Below are 7,899 nucleotides of genomic sequence, written 5' to 3'. Positions count from 1 at the left end.
GGTGACCTTCGAAGGAAATTATCCTGCCTTGCTGCCAGAAGCAATCTTTGTAGCAACATATGGAAATGCAATAGATTCTACAAATCCACAAAGGCTGATTAGTCAGGATCTTGAAAGATTTTATCTTGAACTTAGCACTCCATCTGATCATTTGGGTCTGCTAACGGCAAAACCCTGGGTGCACAGTGATTGGTTAAAAAAAAACACAAAATCAAAGATATTATGGATCCAGGCACTAAGCTAAAAATAACTTTACTTCCCGGAAGATCAAAATTACACAACTTGTACATTTCATCTTTTCATTAACATGAACACTTTTAATAATTATGGCGTATAAATACAATAAGCTAATGAAAAGTCTCAAAACAAACAATTCCACTATACCTCTTCAAACAAAATAAAGGTCATCAAGCAAAACATCACAAAAAATACTTAGTCAAACTAAAAAAAAAAAAAGAACAAAAAGAAGGATAAACAATCCCTCAAATATAACTTTAAAGGACTCTGAGAAGAAAGAGACACTTACTATATGACAAGCATAAGCTCTGTTTATGTTTTTGTTGCTTTCTGCATGATTTAGGGCAAATATGTGCTTCAATTTCACCAGTAATAAGACTAAGTAATGACAGTTGCCTCCTGTGTACAATGCTTTAGTCCCTGTGGGTATTGCATGCATTAAAATACACAGAGAAGTGCGGCCTAATAGGTGACACCTCTACAGAGTTCTTGCAAGCATGTTCAAACTAAGGAATTGTTTTACAAACATATGGAATTAAAAATATATACATATATATTGCAGTTGTATTGGCATTGAATGGTCTACAAGTAGAATTCTCATTAAGTTGTCACTTCAAAGCAGTATTAGACAAGAAGAAAGGTTGAACTAAAAGCAAATGTAGAAATAGACATCGACCCGAGCTTCACTCAGAAACAGAAGAAAATATGTTTTGGTGTCTCATAATGAATAATGCTTTCCCCACCTACAAGGAAAGATACTAAGGGCTTAAACCAGATGTCCTGGTTTAGCCCCAGCCAGCAACCAAGCACCACACAGTCACTTGCTCACTCCCTCCTGGTAGGACGGGGGAGAGAATCAGAAGAGTAAAAGTGAGCTAACTCATGGTTTGAGATAAAGACAGTTTAATAGGTAAAGCAGAAACTGCGCGCGGAAGCAAAGCAAAACAAGGAATTCATTCACTCCGTCCCATGGGCAGGCAGGTGCTCAGCCGTCTCCAGGAAAGCAGGGCTCCATCACGCGTAACAGTTACTTGGGAAGACAAACGCCACCACTCCAAAATGTCCCTCCTTCCTTCTTCTTCCCCCAGCTTTATATACTGAGCATGACGTCATGTGGTATGGAATATCCCATTGGTCAGTTGGGGTCAGCTGTCCCGGCTGTGGCCCCTCCCAGCCCCTTGTGCACCCGGCAGAGCGCGGGGAGCTGAAAAAGTCCTTGACCAGCATAAGCGCTACTTAGCAACAACTAAAACATCTCCACGTTATCACCGCTCTTTCCAGCAAATATCCAAAACATAGTCCCATACTAGCTACTACGAAGAAATTTAACTCTATCCCAGCTGAAACCAGGAGACCAGACAAAACTGTTACAGAGATAAAAGGGGAAAAAAGAGAATTTTGGGACAAAATATATTTAGATGATTTCACCAACCCACTAGGATGCCTTGGCAACGGTGCTGATGGCTCATGAGATGATTGCTCATTTCTTGTCATATATTGCCCTTCAGGATTAGTTGCTCAGCGTGAAAAAGTAGATCTGGGAGAGGTTCAGGTCTTGACTATGGGAAGGACATGTTCAGAGTCATAATCACATATCCTGACCAAAATGATGGAAGCTGGATAAGCAAGGATAAGCAAGGCATTGGATAAGCAAGATCTCACTGGTGTGTTTTGTACATTTACCTGCCCATCTCCCTATCTCAGCTCCACTCACTGCTTTACATTTCAGCTCTGTTCGTTACTTCTTAGCAGCTTGTAAATGATTGTGGTCTTCCTTGAGGGGTCAGTGGCAAATGTGATCTTGAAAGAATTGGCCAACATATATGATAGCTGAGTTTCAAGGCTAAAGGAAAGTATTTCCCAACTACTGCCCTTTTTAAAAGCCCCAAAAGCCTCTCCAGTTCAGAAACTGTTCACTGTTCCTCTCCATGCAGGTTTCAGTGCTAAGCGTTCACTCTTTTTAAGGAGACAGGCTAATCTAGGACTCCTTTCCGTTGAGTTTTCACTTAATTTTTTTGTACCAAATCATAGCAGCTTAGGAATTCTTGTAAATCATCTTAACTTTATACATAACTGTAGCTACCTTTCTTTAGACAGTTGATCTACTAAGTGAAGCCTAAACATACTGTTCATTGGTCATTGAGAAGGTGTCTTTTCAAATTGCTGAAGGTTAGGTAAGCCTGACTAGAAATCTCATTAATAGGATTTTTGCACCTCTTCTCCACGTAGAGTTTTGCAAGTCTCCCCTAGGAAAAAACCTACCCTTCTCACAAGGGGCAGAGGTATTTCACACACCATGTTTCTCAGACTGCCTGCTTTGCCTGCTTTGTTGAGCTAAGCCTAACTCTTCTCTGATGTTAGAAGCAGTGCAAGAAAAAAGCAACATGTTTAACCAACATTCCCACAGCAGGGTTGGGACTGGGGGCCTTCCTCAGCTATGCTGAGAAACAGAGTAAGGGCATAGCGTTTTCTTGTTCACACTTATTCCTGTATGTGTTCAGACACAAAATATATAAAAGAAATTATTGTTGTGTATTAGATATATTCAGAAAATAGATCCTTTTTTAGCACCTAAGGAGACCAGGAAATGTTCTCCAGTGACAGATTCTAGGTACTTTATCTGGTGTCTTAAGGGGTCATCAGTAGAGTTGCACAACCAAATAATAATGTCAAGTATATTTTATTTGCAGACTACTTCTTATGTACTAAAATGTGTATATGCAGGAAGCTATTAAGTAGTAAACTATTACAAATTATTGTAGGCATGAAGTATCATAAGCTTGGCTTGTCTGATGAGCAAACCACATGCAATAAAAATGCTCCTAAATTCTGCTAAAGACTAAAAAAGCTGCTTGAAATTATTTTGGAGTATAATAAACTATGATCAGTTATTCATTGCTGGACACCTTGGCCTATTATTCAGTCCAGTGTAAATGCAATTGTCTTCCTGTAATGGTATGTGTAGCATTTCACAGCGATAAGCAGATTAATGTATCTCTCAAAGAAAATTACATTCTATTGTACATTAGCAAAAATGAAGTAAGCTCAGCTTTCATTACAGACAGCCTCAGACTCTGACATGAGAGGGCAAGAGGGGAAGGAGATGGTGCTCTGATGCCCAAGTCCCCTCTTTGGCTGCCTTTCAGCACTTAATAGACTCACAACTTTTGTCTTGCAAAAGACCCCCTTCCTCTTTCTATCTAAATATCAATTACATGTTACTGGTAATAAGCGCAACGGTTTGTTTTTTCCTGGCTGGACTAGTGACTGGTTACTTTCTAAATACATTTTCTTCACCATCTACTAGTCATCAGAGTTGGGAATCTAGTTTACATTTTGCCTGACAGTAAAGGGATCTAACATGATTAGTTAAAAATACACTTTATATCTTGGACAAAAACCTTCCCAAAAGAGCTTTACCTAATAAGGAAATTTATTACGTATTTGGAATCATTTCTGGGGGTTTATGAATCTGAATGTTTGTTGCATATTTTAGTATCTCATCTCTTACTCTTGCTATATATGATGACATTGTGGGAACAGATGTATACATAAACCCATGAACCTCAGAAAAATCCATAAGCCCTGGTGATAACAAGATAAGCCCAATACTATCAGTGCATCAGTAACACATCTTTAGGACAGGGATTTGCAGTTATTTATTCAAAACAAATGTTTGTGTCTAAAACAAACCTATCATGAGATTTTTCTCTAGTGAATTGTACCCATTCTCTTGAGCTGAAAAAATACGCAGCTAACTCAATAAAATCTTCTGCAGAACTCAGCTGAACATAACCCACTCTAACGCAATTATCCATGTTTCATTTAGAAGAGTGATCCTTCTGATGGCTCAGAGTATTTCTTCTTTAATAAGTGAAAGCATTTACATTTCATTAACATGCAGAGTTTCCTCAGAGTATTTTGTGAGAATTAAAAAAAAGCAACCCAACCCAAAGAATCCAAACCCAATCCTTTCTTCATGATAACTCAGCAACAGTAATAATATAGTGAGTCAAAATGTTACACTGGAAGAAATCTTTTTTAAACTTAGATATATTCAATCTGTTCTTTGCTTATGTACATACAAAATGAGAAAAGTGTTATTAATTTAGGTTACAGATTCTAAGAGTTCTTACTGACAAGCCAGTAGGAACCTTTATAAATTATTAGTAAAGTATGCATGATACTATCATATGGTAAAGAATTCATTATGTTTTTAATGCTACAGTATGACAAAGAGTGGTGGTGGTATGAAAAAGGGGTGGTGACCCCTTTGTGAGAATCCCTAAATGGCTGTGTAAGCAATCTCCTTTCTTGATTTCTGTACACAGTGTTGACAGCATAGATGTGCAGTATCTTCATCATGTTAAAAATTTTCTAACAAGGCCCTATTTTAAAGCTGTACAGTTGGACAAAATTGCATGCAGGGTCTAGTAATAAAAATATTCTATTATTATTAATAATAACATTATTAATATTATTATGAATAACAATATTCAGGCTCCTTCTTCTCTGAGGCCAAAGAGTTCCTATGCGTACAGTGGGTGCTTGAGTATATACAAGACTTCTAACAACTCCTGGGTTCCCAGCAGCAAATAAACTGAGAGTCCTTACATGTGTCCTTACATGGGTCAACATGATGCAGGATGAGGTACTGGTGGTGGTATGAGCAGCTGAACAACAGTTCTCAGTGTTACTGCCAAATGGATGCATGGTACCCAGGAGCTGCAGAGCACCATGGTGGAGCTAGCTTCAAGGGTGTTGGGCATAGTGTAAATAGAGGCTGCTTCACTATTATCACACTGAAGTATTGATTACAGGTCTTATTCTCTTGTAGGTTCATCAGTTAAAAGTACAAAACTGCATTCATGGAAGAGCAGTGCAGAGATTTTTCTCCAATGAAGTATCAGAAATAGTGTTTTCTCATGTGCCCCGGTGTGTCTGGGGGGATAGGAAGCACTTGCTGTGGATTTTATGGAAAATTAAGGATGACAAGTAAGACATAATAGACACCTTTCTATTTTTTCTGGACTCTTGACTGAGGTAAGAGTCACTTTACATTCTGCAATCACAACTTTTCTTGTTCTTTCTGGCACAGCTTGTTTGCATATGGCTTATAACTTCTAAAGTTTACACTGCACAAAATACTTGCCTCTGGGAAGGAAATATTCTCTTAAATGAATGTCTGAATGCTTTCGTTCAAAGAGGTTCTGCCTTCTAGCACTGACTAACAGAGCAATGAGAAAGCCAAGATGGAGTTCACAAGATAAACAGTGACATTTACCTTCATGGTTACATGACATGTAATGACCTTCATGCTCTTCTGCTCTGGTTATCCTTCAGCTTTCACTATTGAAAGTGGTCTTTGGACCTGAATTAGGGGATAATGGGTCAGCAGGACATAAAAAAAATTATTACTGAACAACAACCCTTCTTAGCCACTTTTTCTTAATTGTAATGAGACTTGGAAGGAACCTACTTTGAAACAGAGCAAAATAATTTTACTCCTAAACTCCTATGTGATGAAGTATTATGCTTATAGTGTTTTTCAAGAGTTTTTCCAGCCACCCCAGAATCCTGAAGGCATGGTATCTGTATGGTCAAGCTTCCTCAGGAGGGGAAGATTTCTGTCAAACTTTTCTCTAGTTCATTCATGGTTTTGAAATTTTTTTTTAGGTGGGAGGTGTGGTGGTGGTCAGCCGATTTCCTTTACATGCACATGTCATTAATATAGCCGATGTTAATCTAAAGCAAAATATTTTCGTTATGTTTTCCTAATATGATCCTTCTGTGACCATTACTAGCTAGCGCAAATTAGGTTACCTGTGGAATTTGTTCTGGTTTTCTGAATTGAGCAATTCAGATTTGAGAGAAGCAGTCAAAAGTGTGGAAGACCATGCATTCTTAACAATTGTATCCTTTTTCTGCAAAAATATAGGGCCTGTAGTTTAAAGTCTGATTTGCACAGATTCAAGCTTTAAATAATATATTTATATAAACTATATAGACCAACAGAAGTTGCATATTAGAGAAGAATGAAAGAGAGAGAAAAAGATGGATCTAAAGCTCTGCAAGTCCAGTTTGCTGCAGAAAACTTTGATATGAAGTCTTGCTTATCAATCAGCAACAGGGTGAAATAGTACACAGAAAGCAGAAAGCATGTGATAGCCGATGAAAAATTTTAATTTATTCTTTGCTTTGCAAGAAGCTACATATGAACGAGAACAAAAATACTATGCCACTTGGAAAAGCTGCTGTCTGTGACTCCAGCTCAGTGGAACACCAAACCTTGTGGCTATGTCACTCATGACAGATTCCAGAGTGTCTGTGCTGCTGTGCCAATGAGAACTAATCCTGGATGATTAGGTAGAGTTAAATGTGTACCATGCATGGCTTACCATGAATACAGACAGTTCTCTGAACTTCAGTGTTTGCAGATATTGTAAATTTTTATATATGGCTTTCAAGAAAGTAAGTTCTATGTACAAGTGCATTGTAGACCTTACTGTAATAAATGTAGTCCTTGAGAGCAACAGACATGTAACACTTAACCTGTTTACTAAATGTATCCCAACAGCTACCCTTAAATAACAGTAGAGGTGGAATGGAAATCAACAAAAATTTGTGCTACTTCGGCAAACTCTGAGCTAGGGGTGAGAATTTGTTCTTGCTTTGTACTGAGGAGTCAATACAAGCTACTTGATTTTAAGGACATCCTGAAAGTTTTAACTTTGGAGTATGAGGTTTTATTATATTCCTGCCTGCACCTTCATTGTTATTCAAGCACCATCTTCTATATTGCTCTTGAAAAAAAAATCCTACAATGTAGATTTAATAGTTGTATTTATCTGTTAATTCTTCCTTATAAAAGTGTCAGTGTTAGCTTCTTGCTGTCAAAGTTTTAACCTGCATAATAAACTCACCCCAAAGTAATTGCAATTTAATAACCTAATGTATTGTTACTGAGTTGTATTCTTGAATGTTAGGCTGAGGTCCTAAACCTTTCATTGTTTTCAGGAGGTGAAAGCCATGTTACAGGTCTGTAGTTGTCGCATAAAGGCAAACCTGAAATGCACTGGTTAGATTTAATGCAGAAGTAGACATGAAGAGATACTCTAGTTTGCAAATAGGAAATTAATCTTCTGAAAATGTGGCTACTGTGGTGGAAATTTTGCAGAACTTGTCACTACAATATTCATCATCCCTTCTTACTTCGACACTCAGTCTGTAGTCATGCAGTCTGTGTTACATTGCAGGGTTGTACAATATATTCTGCAAACAAATGGTCTTACATATTGTTACACTTCATCACAATCTAGTCCAAATTCAAATACATTTGCTATTCTGTAATAATTTGAAGATAATGTAAGTGCTACGCTATTCTGAATTCACTTGTAGTGTCCTTAATGGACCAAAAGAAAAAAAAGAAATAGTTATACTTCTGCTGCATATTGCCCAAATTCAGGGGTAACACTGTGTCATTTGTGATAAATTTTTCAAGTCATTTTATCTTTAGAAAAAATATATGTACACTTTTGTGAATTTTATTTTATGCAGAATCCAGAGACATTTCACTGGAAATAATGACTGAAGTATAGCATTAAAATAATGACATTCACATGATGTGGAAAGGTTCAGGACAGAGCTTGAAGTTAAAACTTC

The 7,899-nt window shown here is 37.5% G+C and overlaps 1 long non-coding RNA gene across 1 annotated transcript in view; it reads right to left on the bottom strand.

The window, feature by feature from the left end:
- Positions 1-226: 226 nt before the first annotated feature.
- The window catches only part of LOC142049988 (uncharacterized), a 31,269-nt gene continuing 23,596 nt past the window's right edge, over positions 227-7,899 (bottom strand). The window contains exons 2-3 of the long non-coding RNA XR_012657875.1: positions 5,522-5,608; positions 227-1,796 (exon numbers count right to left, since the gene is read on the bottom strand). This is a non-coding gene — a long non-coding RNA (uncharacterized LOC142049988). The remainder of the gene's footprint in view (positions 1,797-5,521; positions 5,609-7,899) is intronic.

The sequence above is a fragment of the Phalacrocorax aristotelis genome, chromosome Z (assembly GCF_949628215.1).
Source record: "Phalacrocorax aristotelis chromosome Z, bGulAri2.1, whole genome shotgun sequence".
Taxonomy (NCBI): domain Eukaryota; kingdom Metazoa; phylum Chordata; class Aves; order Suliformes; family Phalacrocoracidae; genus Phalacrocorax; species Phalacrocorax aristotelis.
This window is presented reverse-complemented; position numbering and strand designations above follow the sequence as displayed.